This window comes from Tympanuchus pallidicinctus, unplaced genomic scaffold (assembly GCF_026119805.1).
Source record: "Tympanuchus pallidicinctus isolate F22 unplaced genomic scaffold, pur_lepc_1.0 scaffold14, whole genome shotgun sequence".
NCBI classification, from domain to species: domain Eukaryota; kingdom Metazoa; phylum Chordata; class Aves; order Galliformes; family Phasianidae; genus Tympanuchus; species Tympanuchus pallidicinctus.
Genome location: NW_026294659.1, coordinates 10,609,512 through 10,629,502, shown reverse-complemented (window position 1 = coordinate 10,629,502; position 19,991 = coordinate 10,609,512). Strand labels below are relative to the sequence as shown.

The 19,991-nt window shown below is 43.9% G+C and overlaps 1 non-coding gene across 1 annotated transcript; it reads left to right on the top strand.

The window, feature by feature from the left end:
- Nucleotides 1-4,474: 4,474 nt before the first annotated feature.
- LOC128076582 (U6 spliceosomal RNA) lies at nucleotides 4,475-4,576 on the top strand. The gene has a single exon (XR_008204450.1). It is a non-coding gene; the product is annotated as a U6 spliceosomal RNA (small nuclear RNA).
- The last annotated feature ends 15,415 nt before the right edge of the window (nucleotides 4,577-19,991 follow it).

Below are 19,991 nucleotides of genomic sequence, written 5' to 3'. Positions count from 1 at the left end.
ATGTGGCATTACTTTTGGAGCAACCTGTGTGTATGTGTGTGCATGTTCGTGCATAAAAACCACACTTTCATCTATTGTTTTTCATGAATTGGCTATTTCATGTTACGTGTGGTATGTTAGGAAATATCTCACACATGTACCAGATAATTTCCTTGTCAGGATCACTGTTGAGGAAATATCCCTATGTTTTTCAGCACTTCTTTTTATTATTTGGTGAAAGAGCAGAGTGAATGAACCCATGCTCCCAGCAGAGCTGCCTGGGTGGGATGGATGTCACAAACAGCCTCCTCTTGGATGCTGCCATGCACCAGAGCTTTAAAACTGTTTATCTTTTACTTTCCAAGAGATACTTTCTTATTGCACACAAGATATCCTGCATAAAGAGCATGGCCTGGATAGGTCAAGGCTTATGTGAGGTATAACCGTACCTAATTTCTTTTTTTCTCCTGCTCACACAAACTATCCTCTGAGGCTCTTCTTTTAATGTCATCTCTGCTTTGGTTTATACAGCACACTTTCCCCGTGAGGCCATATTTTACAGCGCCCTACCCTAGTGACGGATTACTCATTCTCCAGTCCTTGCAGTACCAGATCAAATGTGGGTAACCAAGAGGGGTGGCAACACAGAGCTGTGGTGGGACAGTGATAGTGCTGAAGAGGAAAAATGTTACTTACGTCTTATTTTTCTGAAAGCTGCTATTCTGTGACAGCTGGGGAAGAGATGACTCTACAAAACTCAGAGACTAACCAAAGGACAAGTGGGAAGGGAGGAGGCAGTTTCCCTATTGTTAAAGAGCTGTCCCTGTATTAGAGTGTCTCCCTTTAAGGAAACTGTTTTGCTTTTGGCTTCCACGAATACTCCTCTAACTCAACGACTACTTACAGCTGTAAAAAAGTAACCACTGAAGACTCAGAATCACAGAATCATAGAATCACAGAATTGTAGGGGTTGGAAGGGACCTCCAGAGATCATGGAGTCCAACCCCCCTGCCAAAGCAGGTTCCCTACAGCAGGTCGCACAGGTAGGCATCCAGGCAGGTCTTGAACATCTCCAGAGAAGGAGACTCCACCACCTCCCTGGGCAGCCTGTTCCAGTGCTCCGTCACCTCACTGCAAAGAAGTTCCTTTGCACATTTGTGCAGAACTTCCTATGCTGCAGTTTCTGGCCATTTCCCCTTGTCCTGTCTCCACTCACCACTGAAAACAGTCCGGCCTCGCCATTCTGCCCCCCACACCTCAGATATTTATAGACCTGGATCAGGTCTCCTCTCAGCCTTCTTTTCTCAAGGCTGAACAGACCCAGTTCACTCAGCCTTTCCTCATAGGAGAGATGTTCCAGGCCCTTCACCATCTTTGTGGCCCTCCGCTGGTCTCTTTCCAAGAGATCCCTGTCTTTTTTGTACTGGGGAGCCCAGAACTGGACGCAGTACTCCAGATGAGGCCTCACCAGGGCAGAGTAGAGAGGGAGGATCACCTCCCTCGACCTGCTGGCCACGCTCTTTTTAATGCACCCCAGGATGCCATTGGCCCTCTTGGCCACAAGGGCACACTGCTGGCTCATGGCCAACCTGTCATTCACCAGGACACCCAGGTCCCTCTCTGCAGAGCTCCCCTCCAGCAGCTCATCCCCCAGCCTGTACCGGTGCATGCAATTATTCCTCCCCAGATGCAAGACTCTACACTTGCTTTTGTTAAACCTCATCTGTTTTTTTTCTGCCCAGGATGACTCCAATCATCTGACTCACCAAAGGTGAGTGTGAGAAATGATACATGAAAAATCCATGACATCAGTATCACTTCCAGAGTTAACTTCTTTTGGTGTGTTTCAGATAGAGGCAAAAATGGCAGCTTTGAACTTTGATCTTCTTACATGTCATTAGATAAAGAGACAAGAATCCTAGGTTAAAATAAAGCATCCTTCTAACATACTCTTTAAGTTCATCTTTTGAAGAAACAAAACAAAGCCAGGAAGTTTTTCAGTCATAAATCAAAAACCTTCTCATGTCACATTAAGTCTTTGTGCCAGAGTTTATTTTACACATAAAAACACACATATGCTCTGCCTGAACACCCGCAATTGCTGGAAAACAGATTCTGAAGAATTAAAACAGGGTGTAGGACCTGTCAGTAGAGCTTGGCTAATAAAAACTACTTTTTCAGTTCATTGGCAGTGCTGAAAGAACCGCAATACAGTTTGTTTCAGGTTGCCCCAAAAAGAGAATATTCAGTGTTTTGGATGAAGAGTGAAAAAAAATCATTCGTAGATGAAAAAAATGGCTCATTTTACCTGGAAACCAGTGTTTCAAATACTTCAGTGAATGCTGGAACACTGCTTTCAGTCATAAAACCATTTCATTTCATTTTAAAAATATCAACATTACAATATTTTTTCACTTTGTCAGAGGTTTTATGGATTTATTTTTCCCTAATTGGACCAATTAGACAATGTGGAAAATCTATCTATACTTATTTTTGTCAATATCTGTCAGCATTTTCTGGGAAAGTAAATTCCATCTTTCTATCAAGCCAGGAACCACAATTTTCTACCTGCTTCTAATTTGTGTCACGGGTGTGATTCACCAATGACATGCAACTGTTATGAAATTACCAAGAATTCTCAGTCTTGAGGCAGAGTTCTAGTTTTTCATTCTTCTAAGGTAATCTTGTATTGAATTAAGAAAGAAGACACTGGGCTGTGCTATCTCCTTGGGGGATTCCAGGCACAGAAAGGTTTTCCTCCAAAATATCAACTTAATCTCCCCCAAAGATACATGAACTGTGGAACCTACTACGACTTCATGGCATCAATAAGCTTGTAAAGCCCAAGTGAACAAGTTCTTGGACGTTGTAATCAGCTCATGCTTTTAATGGCTGGAATTTTTCTATCTCTGAATGGATTCTTATCTAAAATACATCATGCAGTTCAGGAGAAAGCTATTGAAAATGCATTATACATGCTATTTTTTATTGAAACATTTTAGTTGTGGCACATATTCCAAGTTATTTGCTCTATGAGGATCTCTGCTAAAATCTAATTTGACCCTAGTAACATTTCCTTTTTATTTTATTTTTAATTTGCAGTGTATATAACTGATAAAAATGCAGAAGTTTCCTGTCTGTGACAGTGTGGCATTTGAGAGCCAGAGGGAATGGAAGTTTCATATACTGGGTAATGAATATATCCTTCAGCTTCATATTTCTTTCTGACATATAAATACACTTCACAGGGTAAGTCCCAGTTGAAGACTGGGCCCTTGAGTGTTTCCTCTGCATGAGATGCTGTGAAGCGCAATAGTTGTAATGTAATAACAAAGCAAAATCACTAAGCCTGGAGCAACCACAGTGTTTTGTAACCCAGGCTATGAAGACTGTGATGATGCCAGAGCTGTCAAAGCTGGAGGTTGCATCTCAAACAATGGAGATAAGGTCTTTGTGAGAGTCAGCAATTATGCTAAATAGAATAACTGAGATACTTGTGTGTTTGTTCTTTTTGACAAGGTCTTTTGTATGACTAGGAAGCCCACAGTGCTTTTTGTTTCTCAGTAATGTCCCACAGGAACAGCACACTGGACTCTGTGGAGGAGGATTTTTGGAGGGTTACTCAAAGCGCTTTTTTGGCAGGAGGTTTTGCACAGCCCCAGGAGACAAGCACAGAGGAGGGCATGGAAAAGCAGCAGACATTAAAAGCACTATCACATGTTCCTTTTCCATTCTCAGAAACCCTGGTAGCGTGCACTGCCCTGCAAGGAAGCAGTCACGAGGATGGGGGCAGAGGAAAGACTTTTGGTTCATCGAGGAAATCACTTCCCTCTGTCCCTCTCCATGGCAGACCCTCTAAGGGGATCTGAAGGGATACATAATTCCAGAGAGATGTGATATTGGTAAAATACAATGCCTTGTGCTACTTGAGACACATAGCAGGCACTAGCATTAAATCACAATCATTGATGGGAAGGACATTTCTACTCTGCATAGGATCATCTGTTTGATTCTGCAGATTTACTACTAAGCCAACAGGGGTCTTGTGGAAAGGTCTGAATGTTCTGGTATGAGTGGTGGGGAAGGTTTACACTTGTGTTGCTCTGGACCAGTTTCAGAGGGCAGTGTTACTCTCTGATGTGATCACTCTGTGGGCTACAGCTACTAAGAAAACAGGGATGTTCAACATTAGCTTGTTGAAAAGACTAGACAACAAATTAATTGAAATTAAATTATAAAGGAGCTTGTTTAAATTCCTGTTACTTATTTTCATTTTGTTGCTGCCTGCAGGTCCCACCAAAATGCCAGCTATCTGATGGAGTTGATGCATTAGTGGTAAAATTACTGGTAGTGACCCCATGGTCAGAGAGTGCGGAAAACAAGAACAGAGAGCACCTACTGCAGAGAGGCAGTTTACATACATATCTATCTATCTATCTATCTATCTATCTATCTATCTATCTATCTATCTATATCTGCTTTACTGCTGTTTTTCATGCTTTGGCGGCACATATACTAACACCAAACTGATACAAAGAAGATTATATGGTCTCTGCACAAGGACGACAGGTAAATTCATGAAGTATTCCATTTTTTTTTTTTCCAGATCATGTGACATGTGTGGGATAATCAGAGGATGAGACAGAGATTTGGCTTGAACAACCTCATCTCCTTCTACATCCGAGTGATCTAGTGGATGAAGGAAAGGCTGTAGACATAATCTACCTAGACTTCAGTAAAGTCTCGTCTCTGTCTCCAACGGTATTCTGGAGAAGCTGGCAGCCCATGGCTTGCGCAAGTGTACTTTTTGCCAGGTAAAAAACTGACTGGAGGGCCAGGCCCAGGGAGTGACGATGAATGGAGTCAAATTCAACTGGCAATCAGTCACAAGTGGTGTTACCTGTGGGTCAGTACTGGATCTGGCCCAGTTCAATATTGTTATTGACCATCTGGAGTTTGGGTGCATGCTCAGTAAGTTTGCAGATGACACCAATTTGGCTGGAAGTGTCGATCTGCCTGGGGGAAGGAAGGCTCTACAGAGGGATCTGGACAGGCTGGAGAGCTGGGCTGAGTGAATGAATTTCAAGAAGACTGAACATTGGGTCCTGCCCTTTGGCCACAACAACCCCAGGCAACGCTACAGGCTTGGGGCTGAGTGGCTGGTAGACTGTGTAGAGAAATGGACCTAGGGCTGTTGGTTGATGCTCAGCTGAACATGAGCCAGCAGTGTGCCCAGGTGGCCAAGAAGGCCAATGGCATCCTGGCTTGTACCAGAAATAGTGTAGTCAGAAGTACCAGGAAGGGGATCGCCTTCCTGTGCTCTGCAGTGGTGAGGCTGTACCTCAAGTACTATGTTCAGTTTTGGGCCCTTCACCAGAAAAAAGGCATTGAGGCCCTGGAGCATGTCCAGAGAAGGGCAACAGAGCTCTAAAGAGTCTGAAGCTCAAATCTTATGGTGAGCAGCTGAGCCAACTTGGATTGTTTAGTCTGGAAAAGAGGGACTCAGGGAAGACCTTATCATTTTCTACAACTACCTTAAAGGAGGCTGTGGTGAGGTGAGGATCAGCCTCTTTTCTGAGGTAAAAGTGATAAGATGAGAGGGAATGGCCTCAAGTTATGCTGGGGGAAGTTCAGATTGGAACCTTCTCAGAAAGGGTGGTGATGCATTGGAACAGGCTGCCCAGGGATGTGCTGGGGTCACTGCTCTTGGAGGTAATCAAGAGATGTGCAGATGTGGCACTGAGAGACATGGGCAGTTGGCATGGTGGCAATGGGCTAAAGGTTCAACTAGATGATCTTGCTGGTCTTTTCCAACCTTGTTGATTCTATGATTCTATGAAAATACTATGGTATAAAATAATCTTAGACACAGCTTTGGTGCATTGTCTTCACCTTGGACTGAGAGAGACTATTCCTGACATTGCTTAGTGCACTTTGTTTTTTAATTTCATGGGTAACATTGTGCAGAATGAAATCCTGAGCCTGTAAACAGGACCTATTGTACTGTAATGAGTGTGCTGGAGATCTCTGGGGGCTGTAGCGCCTTTCAGTGTGGATGAAATCTTGAAATACTTTATCAAAATCCTTATTCTGTAAGAAGTATAAGGGAAAGAAGTGAGTGGGTGAGGGATACTTGAAAGACAGGAGAAAAGCAGCCATGGTACACTGTGCAAATAAGAACACCATTGGATGTATCAGTCTGAATGCCAGAACATCAATTTGTATGTATATACATGTATATATATTGATGCACTTTTTATTAAGTAAAGTGAGATTTTGGTTTTCTGAAGACAAATAGGCATATTTTGACCATGGCTAGAGATACCACCCCCTTTTACCTCCTGAAACCAACAGGACTCAGCAGTGGCAACCCCAGCAAGTATGGAAAGAGGCTGGTGGTGGATGGGTGAGGGAGGTAACCCCATCCTCACCCTCCAAACCAGTTTCTGTCTATATAAAGAAATGTGTGAAGAAGAGTGGGAATCAACCTGCTTCTAGTGCCAAACCTTCTCAATTGACCAGATTATCTCTTTTTATGGATCTAACTCATCTGCAGACCCAGTGCCAGAAGGGATTTTCTACTGTCTTTTCTTTTCCTTGTGGTGGAATATGTCTGCCCAGCCCCCCAGGGTGCTGGAAGGAGGACAGACAGGCAGCTGGATCCTGTCCTTCCCACCCCTCATGTCCAAAGCCCACTTCCACAGTACATGCTGCCAGTGAGCATCATTCACTAACATACAAAGCATGGTGCGATGTCTCCTTTGCTCCTTCCACCAGTGATGTGAGCTCAAAGCTGGTAAGTCTGATGCATTTGGATCTTGGTCAAGGAGAGGGTGGGACTGCAAAACTGTAAACATTGAGGGTGGGCAGATGGCCTGGAAGACCATCAGGGCTGTTCCGGCTCTGAAGCTCTGAGTGAATCTGGGTCACCTCTGCAGCCTGCTCATTCCCAAGCATGTTGGGACCACCTCCCTGCTGGAGTGCTCCAACTCTCCCAGAGCAGCCAGCAACCTTGTGAATTTCAGCATTTAATATTGTTTTAATGAGTGGTTACAGCGGAAGTCCTTTCTAGCCTAAACAAATTATTCCTTCTGCTTTTTCCTCTGTGCTCCAGCCCCTTGCAGTTCCTCTCTACCCTCTTCCCCAGCAAGGTCCAGTGCCAAGCACTGGTGCAGGGCAGCTGCTTCAGCCTCATGGATGCTGAGCAGAGCAGAGCAATTGTTTACAGTGCAGGCTTCTATGTCCTGGAATGACATTTGCCTTTTGTACAACAGTATCACATTGTTGATTCATGCCTGCTCCCCGGTTTGCTCTGAGCCCCGCATCTCTTTGCACAGCAGTGCTGTTGGTCTTGCCAGCTCAATCTGATACACATCAGAGCTTTCCTGCTCTCACTGAGTCTCATCCTCTTGATTTCAGATCACATTTTTATTTAGTCAGGACTATTTTGAATTCCAGTTTCGCCTGTGAAAGTGCTCTTCAGGTCTCTCCAAACTCACTGCTGAAAATATTATTGAAGCTAAGATATATCATATATTTACTGTGTGCCCTCTCAGTGAATCTCACATCTCAAAACCCTTCTACATCTGTCTCACTGTGAGCCCTATCCTTGGCACTGCCAGGAACACCAACAGCATGCAGTGAGCGCATGGCCATTCCCTTAGAGCAGGCATGTCCAACTCACAGCCCACAGGACACATGCAGCCCAGTCCAGCCCACACTGCAACCTCCCTCTGTCCCTCACCATCACGGAAACTGTGAGGCAAAGCCCAGCCCCACGGTACCAACTGAACAGCAGTGCACTATGAATCCCATCTGGGCTGAAACGAGGACCTGAGGAGGTCACAGTGCTGTGCTAACTCAAGTGATGACAAATAATTTTTTTGGATTTGGATACACTGGCTAAACATAGCCCTTTGAACAGTGAAAAATATGCAGCCTTGCTTTCTGTTTTGATAAAGAATTTCAAAAAAGGTTTCAAGACTGATGAAAAATTACCATTATTTTGGGTGTCTTTGTGACTCCATTTTCAGTTGACATAATTTACCTGCAAATTTTCTAACAGAATGTACTGCATTGCAATCAGATATTCAACTCAAAGGAAAATGTGATCATGCCTCTTTACCACACTTTCATAAAAACCTTTTTTTCATGCAGCCCAAGACAATCCCTCTTTGCTCAGTGCAGCCCAGGCAAGCCAAAAGCTTAGACACCCATGTCTTAAATCAACCCATCCTTATAGGTCAGTTTTCATTGAAACACACGTTCCCAAAAAGCAGTTTATTGCTTTGTAGTATACAATAATCACGGTGTCAGAGGAGGAGAGGCTGCTACAAAGGAGCCGAAATCTACTGTCTCACACTGGGAGCTGAATTTGTCACTTAATAGAAGGATCTCCGGATACTGATCCAGAAGGGAACAATGCTTTCAGAACTGCAATCTCTAGCCTTATTTGTGGGATGCATCACAGAGAGTTAGCTGCTCCTGAATTTAAAAGACACGTACACCAGCATCCTCCTGTTCAACTCTTCTAAAATGCTTTCTGGTGGAATTCTCCCCCGTTCCCTTGGTGAGTTCTCTGAATTTAGGAATGATGTAATTTCCTTGATCTTTGCCTAGTCCCCAGCCACCTAATCCAGCACTACTTGCACTTACCCACCAGACTTAAACCTCTGTGTGATACCTTTTACAGCCACCTTCTTTAAAGATAAACATATGTTACAATAATAGTAAAATAACACATTACTCTTTCAGGCCTTCACACTCGTTAACACTCATCTGGATCTATGCAACTTTAGTTTTATGTCTCTAATTTTATTTCCATATATTTTAAATCCATACATAGGTTTTGGGGTTTACATGCAAGTAACTAATGCCTTTCTTTATGAATCGTACTGCTGGTGCACTTAACTGTGTGCATAGTACAAAACACAAGAGCAAATATCTTCCTGGGCACCATATGTTAAAGGAATAAAGTCCTGACTTAATGCCTTTGCCTTGCAGAATAGCACAGTCTTAGGTCATAGAACAAATACACACAAGTTCCAGAGTATTGTTTAAGCCAGTTGCCGTAGCAATTTGAAATTTTGTTCTATCAATGTCTTAAAAAGGCGATGAAAAAGCATGCTGCTTTTTATTTCTCAATTTTTCTATGTTGGCAACACTCAAGCCAGAGTCATTTACTTCTCAAAGAAAAGTGCAACAAAGCGTCTCAGGCCGTTGGAAATTACTTTCTCATATTCATAGAGAAGAGCAGGCTGCTTTTTGCTCTTGACTGATTCTTTAAGCTTTGCAGCCTCAAACCAGACCCCTCTGCCTATTTTTGGAGCCATACAACTTCATAATTTCATGGAAAGGATAAGTGCTTTAATGGGTAGTCACAGAAGGGTACGGGATGTGTATTGAGTTTCCTGAGCAGCAAGCACCAAGGCTGTTAAGCACAGAGCAGGAAGGAATGTATCATTCATAATGGATGGAGTATCCCTGAGCACAGTTTTGCAGTGTGGAAAGATAGTGTGAGTTTATCAGGGACCAGCAGAGATGAAGGTCAGGAACCTGGGCAAGCTTGAGGGCAGATGAACTGTAGGGTATGTGAAGGGATCAGGTGTTGGCTCTTATCTATGCTACCTCTTAATAATTGCCATGACTGTGACTCTTGTTCTCCTTATGATTTTACGATTCTTACTGGGACCCAATCAACTGACTAGTGAGAAAGTTACTTTGTTGCTTCTGCATTTTTTTCTGTGCTCTTAATAAACCACTGTACAATCCTCTGAGACTTCATCTATCTCCTTCTGCTTGTATACATGCAATAAAGCATGCGTGCTTTCAGAAAAAGTTTATTTTGCATTTTCTCTGAAGTAGGCAACATTTTCCGTCCCTCTGGTTTTTTTTTTTTTTTTTTTTTTTTCACTATATCCTTTGTTTTCTCATTATTGAATCTATTGGAGGTGTCCTGCTAGGTAGTTTTTTCCATTACTACTTAATGTACAATATAGTTTCACTCTTGGCATTTTGTAATAGTAAGGCTCTGGAAGGAAAAAGAGAGGGTGTTTCAGTTCACGGTACACATACACATTGTGGTGACTTGTAAGGCAGCAAATGGGTGGTCTGTGAATGGACTAAGGGGATACACAGATCAAAGCAGACCCATGCAGACCCCAGAAATAAATGAGCAAGGGGAGAACAGAGACTTCTAAATTAACATCTGAAGTTTAGTACCGCTTGTATTTGGCTGCAGTGGCAAAGCGAACTGGCAGCACTACACAGGCTGGATCTTGACTATTTTTTCAACATGATGTATTTCTTTCAGCAGAAGGAATGTTGGACGGTATTGGCCATAGTGTTGTGTAAGAATGATGGAGACTGCGGCACTTTCTTGTGAAATTTGGTTGGTGCCTTTGTCTAAATGCCGTGGAACAGTGCAGTTGTATCCTTGATTGGAAGCCAATGGGAATTATTAAACTAGTGGCTGTCTGCTATGAAGATGCTGCATAAAGGCTTTTGTTGACAAAAATTGATAAAAGTGAGATTTGTCAGCTCCTGCACACCAGGAATTGCCCCTTATGTGAGCTTTGCTTTTTGCTTGGGCATATTTACTATCTCTACAGATCCCTGGAGAATCACAGAATCATAGAATCACCAAGGTTGGAAAAGACCTAAAAGACCACCCAGTCCAACCATCCATCTATCACCAATAGTTATCACTAAACGATGTCCCTCAACACAAAATCCAAATGTTGCTTGAACACCTCCAGGGTCTGTGACTCCACCACCTCCCTGGGCAGCCCATTCCACTGCCTGACCACTCTTTCAGAAAAGCAGCATTTCCTAATGTCCAGCCTAAATCTCCCCTAGCGCAGCTTGAAGCCATTCCTTCTAGTCCTATCACCGGTTACAGGAGAAAAGAGGCCGACCCTCAGCTCACTACAACTCCCTTCAGGTAGTTATGGAGAGCAATGAGGTCTCCCCTGAGCCTCCTCTTCTCCAGGCTGAACATTCCCAGCTCCTTCAGCTGCTCCTCATTTGGCCTGTGCTCCAGATCCCTCACCAGCTTTGTTGCCTTTCTTTGAACCCACTCCAGGACCTCAGTGTCTTTCTTGCAGTGAGGGGCCCAAAACTAGACACAGTACTAGAAGTGTGGCCTCACCAGAGCTGAGTATAGAGGGACAATCCTTCCCCGTTCCTGCTGGCAACACCATTACTGATGCAAGCCAGGATGCCATGGCCTTCTTGGCCACCTGGGCACACTGCTGGCTCATGTTCAGCTGAGCATCAATCAATACCCCCAGGCCCATTTCCTCTACACAGTGTTCCAGCCACTCAGCCCCAAGCCTGTAGCATTGCTTGGGGTTGTTGTGGCCAAAGTGCAGGACCTGGCATTTGGCCTTGTTGAACCTCATCCCATTGGCTTCAGCCCAGCTCTCCAGGCTGTCCAGATCCCTCTGTAGGGCCTCACTACCCTAGGCAGATCAACTTCCAGCCAACTTGGTGTCATCTGCAAACTTACTGAGGGTGCATTCAATGCCCTCATCCAGGTCATCAATAAAGATATTGAAGAGGACAGGCCCCAGCACCGACCCCTGGGGAACAACACTCATGACCGGTCACCAGCTGGATTTAGCTCCATTCACTACCACTCTCTGGTAGTGAGTAGAAAGTTAAGCTTCATCCTGGTTGGCCATGGACCCATGCTGCTAGGCTCAGCCTTTTCCCCAGGAGTAGCCTCAACCCTTTCCAGCGTTCAGAAACTGGGGGCTGGCATCCTGCCCACAGCTCTTGTTACACAAACTGGGATTCTTTCTTTTCGGAGTTGATCAGCTACAGAGCAGTATGTGCCTGGCCTGGCAATGCCAGTCTAGCTGGGGCTGCTGCTGTCGCTTAGAGAATGTTTTTCATGGTTCTCATAGTGACTTGCTACTTCTGCAGCGACAGCACAGTATCCACTGGATGACATCTTTTTATTTTATTTTATTTTTCTCAGTCCTAACAGGTACAAATCTTCTACTTACAGCTCACTAAGCAAATGTTTTCATGTGAAAGGATTGCATTCCTTCCTCCCTGTTGATCAACCCATGTGTGCTGACATACAGCACCTAGAAATTAAGATGGTCTGATTGGGGGTGTGAGAGAGACCAGAAGCAAAATATACTGCACTGCAGGCTGCACACCTTCTGTGGCTGCTGAGGCTGTCCTGTACCTGAATTTCATGCAACATAGGCAAAGAGAAATTCAAACTTTCTTGTTTGCACATGCAATTCATTTTGAGAGTGTCCAGCTTCAGGTACAACTGAACAGTTCAGGACCACTTTTAAATTATTTATCCCAAAACACAATTGCTTGGACTGCTGTCAAAATCACTAGTTTGGTAATGGGGCTGACAAATGCTTTTGCACATTTGTTAAGTCACATATTTGCAGGGTTCCACAATTAGCTCTCATCGTGATCCTGGCACACAGAGTCTATAAATATTCAAAAGGTGACAGTCTAGTGATTTTTGCATGAGTAAGTTGTCTGAGCACTAGTTGCTGCTCCAATCTAGAAATTGAGGAACACTGTATCCCCTCTCCCCCCTTTTCCAAAGGAAACAATGACAGATGATTACATTCAGCATCGCCTAAAATGTTCTGCCCCAGAACTATCAAACACCTCCTGGGCAAAAAGCATTTATGAGCTTTTTCAGAGCTTCACGCTGTGATGTGCAAATTTGTCTACTTGCCTGAATGGCTTGCCCATTCTGAAATATTCAAAGGCTGCAGAAGAGCTGCTCTTAGTTGTTCTCAGAAGTGTCCAAGACAAGCAACCTATCCCGCTATTTTTAAGAGCTACCCATGTTTTTTACTTTATTGTGCAATTTCTAGGTCAAATTCTCAATTGATGTTATATGGGAACTGTTGAATCACGGCCTGAACCTCTGATTGATCACCTAAGGCGAGCAATGAGTCAGCCACAGGAGCACAGGTGAAGGCAATTCGCCTGTGCTGCAGGAAGGGATGGAGCCTGGCTCCATCTCTCCTAGACCTATTTAAGAGCTGACTACAAGTGGGGAAGGATCTCTTCTGAAGATCTACTCCACTGGAGTTCCCCAGCAAGCCCAGGACACCAGTGAGTGTACCTGTCTTTTCTGTTTCCTGCTCTGGTGTAACAACTATATAGCCATGCTCTCTGCTATACCGTAACATCTGTATATTCATTAATTGTACCCTTGGTGAGCCAGGCAGGCCAAATATACTATATATACATTTCTATGGGATTTCTTTAAATGGGTCAAGGAGGCGAATGCTATCCCCCAGATAAAATGATTCCAGGGCATATCCCAGGATTTGTGGGATCTCCCTATTATGGACTAGTGGTTATGATTAAAAAATGGGGTGCTTCATGTGTTATGGGAAATATCTCCCTATATCACATGGCATTACTTTCAGGGACTCAGCAAAGATATACTAATCATGAAAGAAAGACAATTAGCTGCTTCCATAGTGGCATGGCCACTATTAAATGCTTTAAACCATGCTGAAATGAGGAATAATACTTCAGAGAATGAAAATCAATTTTTGAAGGGCCATATCAAAAAGTTAGAGCAAGAACTTGGAGTATTAACAGGGAAGAAACCAATTCTGAATCTTCCAATAGGTCAACTTTCTAACTTCAGTAGACAATGTTTCCAATATTGCAAAGGTTTCAATATTGTTTCAGCAGACAATGACCAGACTCCTGAATTAACAGACTTCGTTGATCAGGAAAATAAAAAATCTAGATTAGGTCTCAAATCTCTGATTTTGACAGATCCACCAGAAGTCTGTCTTGTTTCAACTCAGAAAACAAAAAAAATGTAGGGCAGTCCGGTAGGGGTGCCGCCTGATCAGTGGCCCCCTGCCCAGATTCACTTGCATGTAACAGCCCGGTCATACATGGCAACAGAATTAATGGATTTAGTACAGTGATTTTGGCAGAAGCCTAGAGAAAGTGTGCCAGCTGTGGTTATTAAGACTGTGGGATTCTGGAGCAGAAAGTGTCTTGGTGAATGGCCCAGAAATAGCCAAGTTGGCCACCATGACTGTCCGTCCTGCTCTCAGGCAGAGGTTATATGTGGGTAATCAATATCTTGATGACAACCATTTCATAATAGAATGGTTGTTGGCAGCCTGCTGTATAGTATGGCCGAATAAATCTGGTATATCTCTACATACAGGGATATGGTCCTCCATGGAGGACCTTCAAAATTATATCCACGAACTAGGTGCAATTTACAAAATTTACAAAAGCAATTTACAAAAATGCATTTGATGGCCCTGATATGGTCAAGTTCTCAGCAGAGATGAGAGACTTAATTCTACAGCAAGCTCCCTCTCATTTGTGTGGTACTTTGGTCTCTGTATTAAATCCCCTGGTGGCTTCAGAAGCAGTTATCCAGCAGGCTGCCCAGTTGGCAGCTGACCTAGGAGAAACAGAATGCCTGCAGATCAGGCACAACATTCGGACATTAGAAGAAGCTGGGGTCCTGCCAGTGACTAAAACCAAGATGCTGGCTACTCAAGCTCCTCAACGAGGACCCATAATGGTCACCTGAAAACAAATGTTTAATTCAGGCTGGGGTCCAATTTGCTAAGATTGACAGCCAGCCCAACTGTATCCTTCTCCAGCTTTGGAGACAATTGAAGGACAATCAAAAATTTTAGAACTACCCTAAAAAATCAAGGGTAAGGATTATAGAGAGAATACCACCAACAACATGGAACCTAGAAGATTTCATTGTTCCTATTAGGAATAAAAAAAAAGCTACTTCAGGTTTCTCAGGCCATGATGCCTGAGCCACCAGAAGCAAAAGAATTGGCCATAGCACAATTCATGGCATGACAAGGGATGTTAGTCCCCCTAGGGCCTCCAGATGGGACCAGAGGCCCTGTATACAACTAATGATTTATTGTTCCCCCCCAGAATATTCAGAGTTATGGCATCAGTGGACACTGGAGCAGTAACATCAATTTTCTGAGGAGATCTGACCAAATTTGACGGAGACAGAATGATGATTGGTGGTTTTGGTGGTTTTGGGGGACAGACTAATTCCTTTCAACATGGTTGAAACTGGGAGTTGGGTGTCTCCCACCCTGGGAGTACAAGGTATCTATTGCCCCAGTGCAGGAAAACTATCTTGGGCATAGATATTCTATGGGGTCTGGCTCTCCAGACAACCATGTGAGAGTTCAGACTTTGACAGAGATATATCAGTATCCAGGTGGTGCAGGCAGTATTAAGAGGCCATGCAAAATATGGGCCTATTTGCTGAAACTGTGCTGGATTACTAATGTCAGACAGTATAGACTCCTGGGTAGGCAGGATGAAATAGTGAAAATGATACAGGAATTAGAAAATGTGGCAATTATAAGATCTACACACAGCCCATATAATTCCCCCATATGGCCAGTGCGAAAGTCAGATGGCACATGGAGAATGATAGTAGTTTACAGAGAATTAAGTAATGTCATGCTGCATATTTGTGCGGCCATACCCAAAGTTTCCTCCCTAGTGGACAATTTAAGTAGGGAGATAAAAACCTATCACTGTGTCCTAGATATAGCAAATGTGTTCTTCAGTATCCCAATTGCTGAGGAATCGCAAGATCAGTTTGTGTTTATGTGGGGAGGCAGGCAGTGGACCTTTCAGGTCCTGCCACAAGTACATGCATTCACCAATGTATTGTCATGATCTAGTGGCGGGTGACCTGGCTGATTGGAGAAAACTTGATGATGTTAACCTATATCATTATATTGATGATCTCCTGCTGACATCCGACTCACTGGAGGCAGTAGGACAGGCAGTGGATTCATTAACCACCTATTTACAACAAAGGGGATGGGCTATAAATCCCCAAAAGGTGCAAGGTCCAGGCCTGTCCGTAAAATTCCTGGGGGTAGTTTGGTCAGGAAAGACCTAAGTACTACCCAGTGCTTTTATAGATAAGGTTCAGGTGTTCCCAGTCCCTGCAACATTGAAGAAGCCGCAAGAGTTTCTACGTATACTGGCTTTTTGGCATTCCTTTATACTTCACCTAGCACAGCTGCTAATGCCACTGTACAGGCTCACAAAAAAGGGGCAGTTATGGGACTGGGGGAAAACAGAACAGGACACTTTCAAGATCAAGCAAGCTTTTGCCCTTCTACTCCATGGCAGGTTTCTGGCAACAGGCAAAACTTGCAGTTAAACAAGCCCAGGCATTGGGTATATTTGATCCTACCCTCCCAGCTGAGTTGGATGTTCAAGTTACTCAAGATGGCTTTGGTTGTGGCCTGCGGCAATGCCAGAGATCTGTTTGGATCCCCATTGGTTTCTGGTCTCAGGTCTGGCATGGAGCAGAAGAAAGATACAGTATGATTGAAAAACAATTATTGGCTGCCTATTTGGCATTACAGGTAGTAGAGCCAATAACTCAAACAGCTGCAGTTATAGTCAAGACCACTCTGCCAATTCAGGGGTGGGTGGAAGATCTAACCCACTTTCCTAAGACAGGGGTGGCCCAAGCACAAACAATGGCATGATGGGTTGCCTACCTCAGCCAAAGGAGCAGTCTGTCTTCATCACCCTTGAAAGAAGAACTCCAGAAGATCCTAGGCCCAGTGACGTATCACAATGTGCACCAAAAGAAATATTGGTTGCTCCACCAGAGAAGAGTCCTGTTCAGGAGGGAAAATATCTTATTTCTGAAGATGCCTGGTACACAGATGGGTCCAGCAAGGGCAACCTGAGCAAGTGGAGATCAGTAGCGTATCATCCAAGACAATCTGGTTTGATGAGGGGGATGGTCAGAGCAGCTAATGGGCAGAACTGTGAGCCGTGTGGTTGGTTATAACCCAGTGATGGTATCCTGAATATCTGTACAGTACAGTAGTTGGGCTGTGTACCAGGGGCTCACTCTTTGGATTGCAGAGTGGGCCACCCAGGAATGGACTATCCATGCCTGGCTGATCTGGGGCAAGGACATGTGGTTAGACATATGGAATGCAATCAAACACAGGATTGTACGTGTCTACCATGTTTCTGGTCATCAACCCCTACAGTCACTGGGAAATGATGAAACTGACACGCTGGCCCAAGTTTGATTAATTGAGAATTTACCATCTGAGAACATTGCCTGTTTGTTACATCAGAAGCTATGCCATGTGGGACAAAAGACAATGTGGGCAGCTGCTAAAGTGTGGGGACTGCCTATACAACTACCTGATATTGTCCAGGCATGCCAGGATTGCAGCGCTTGCTCTAAGGTAAGACCAAGACCATTGCCTGAAACAACAGCCCATCTTGCTAGAGGACACAAAACTCTCCAGCGGTGGCAGGTTGATTACATCAGGCCTCTTCCTCAGTCTGAGGGGGCAAGATATGCCCTGACCTGCAGCGATACTGCAAGTGGGTTGCTGCAGGCCTATCCAGTACCGAGAGAGCAAACCAGGCATATGCCATCAAGGCACTCACTAAACTTATGTCTGCCTATGGCACACTTCAAGTCATCGAGAGCGACCAAGAGACTCATTTTACTGGTGCAACAATACAATGCTGGGCAGAAGAAAATAACATAGAATGGTGATTCCACCTGCCATATAATCCAACCACAGCACGCCTCACTGAATGTTGTAACAGTATTCTCAAGGCTGCCCTGAAGACAAACTCCCAGTCCTTGCAGGGGTGAATGAAAAGACTGTATGAAACCTTGCGGGACCTGAATGAAAGACCCTGAGATGGCAGCCCCAGTGCCCTGAGAATGTTGCAGATAACGTGGACCACCCCACTTAGGATCCAAATTATGGTCACTGATCATGAGGTAAGACCCCAGATTGGTAATGAAAATAATATGTTGCTCGCTGCCCCTGAAAACTTAGATCCAGGCACTCATGGAATAAAATGGCCTTGAAAGGTGCAGGTAGGACCCAAGTGGTGTGGCCTACTTACACCTTGGGGGAGATTATTGGAGGTGGGAGGCTCAGTAGTCCCTCCAGTAATAGGTACATGGCCTACTGATATTGTGGTCATCACTCCGATGTTCATTGCTAAAGCGACTCCCATCATGTCCATGTGGCAGATCAGGACACTCCCTTTGGTGCCTGATATAATTATGCAGCTGCAGCCATCTGGCCAGAAGGTGTGGTACAGGCTGCCAGGGCATGCCCCAGTACAAGTGGAAGTGTTGACCCAGAATAGAAATATGGCCTGTATCATTGCCTTGGAGAGCAGACCTTCCTCTCCTGGCACCTCTGAAACATCTGTATTACTCCCCATGAGTCTTTTGATGACATTTTGTTCCTTGTGGTGATGCTGAAGGCTCAAAGTGTGATCTGACAGTAACACTGGAATGTGCAACATCCAGTGATGGTCTACATGGGACTGATGGAACACAGGATGGGCCTGCATCTCACGACCGCATGCCTTTGGTAACATCATCAAGCACTGGCCCATAAAAAAATATCAACCTTCACTGATCATCATTCATCTTGAATTGTACCAACACGTGTTGTGATGGAAATTGTATAAGCGTCAAGATATAGCGGATCTCTGTTCGGGAAAGCTTACCCTTTAATCAACCTGATCATGGTTCATGCTGTGAAGGGGTGGAGCGTATGGGAGCTGCTGAATCATGGCCTGAACCTCTGATTGATCACCTGAGGCGAGCAATGAGTCAGCCACAGGAGCACAGGTGAAGGCAATTCGCCTGTGCTGCAGGAAGGGATGGAGCCTGGCTCCATCTCTCCTAGACCTATTGAAGAGCTGACTACAAGTGGGGAAGGATCTCTTCTGAAGATCTACTCCACTGGAGTTTCCCAAGTGAGTCAGGATATGGGTGAGTGTACCTGTCTTTTCTGTTTCCTGCTTTGGTGTAACAACTATATAGCCATGCTCTCTGCTATACTGTAACATCTGTATATTCATTAATTGTACAGATGTACACCAAGAGTATCAGGGACCCAGTTATCCAAAACCAGTTGTGCACGTGGAGGGACTTAACAATATTGAGGATAGCTATGTATTTGCTTTTACCCAGCAGAAGATGGACAGAGCCTATACTACTTTAATCTATGGGATAAAGCTCTCCCTTTCAAGATTACAGATTATTTTTGCTGTTCTCCATAAAGAAAAATCTATTGTGTTCAGTATTGCAGTATTCCTTGTGATTTATATTATTATAGTACAGTAATACCTGTTCAGTATTTTTTGTTGAGAAGACTGAAGAATACCTCTCATTTTGGAGCAACAAGCCCACCATCCTTCCCTTGCATGGTCTGGCAAGGAAATCAAGATGAAGAACGTGATCCATTAGAAGTCAGCCACAGTTGAGTTCACTGAAGACTGTAGGCTGCTCTCCAGAGCAGCACCATTCTGCAGAAGTCGTGGGAATTAATGGAGAACTTGCCTAGTTTGTGAGGCAGTAGCTTGGAAATCAAATAAATATGACTTGGAAAAGTGAGGTTAGGTTGTGCTACTTGTCTAAAAAAGTCAACTCATTAAATTATGAACATAATTTATAATTTATTTATTATGAACATAAATTATGAATTAAATTATGGTCAGAGGACAGTTCACTGAAGTCCCAGATAAAAAAAATATTGGGTACCATTAGCTCACTAGGGTACCAAAAGGCATCTTGCAGAGCTTAATAATACATATATTACCATTCAAATTATTCTTTAGATATGACTTTTTTTTTTTTTTTGCATTGCTTCTTTATGGTGCAAGGATGATTTCTGAAGTTCCTGTGTAGGGAACTGCAACTCTAAATATGGTATTTGTGTGTTTAGGATAGGAATGTGAACAGGCAGACACAGGCATTCTCTAAAGAGAAAGCACTTAAATGAAGAGTGACCCTGTAAAACTAAGGCACTCTCTAACAACTAGGAGCAGTTGGCAGGCTGGAGCACTGATCATGGCTAAAGGCAGGTATGCATATGCAAACATAAAAACAGATATAATAACATAACATTTACTTTACTTAATCCCTGGTAGAAGCACACTCCTGAAAGTAACTAGAG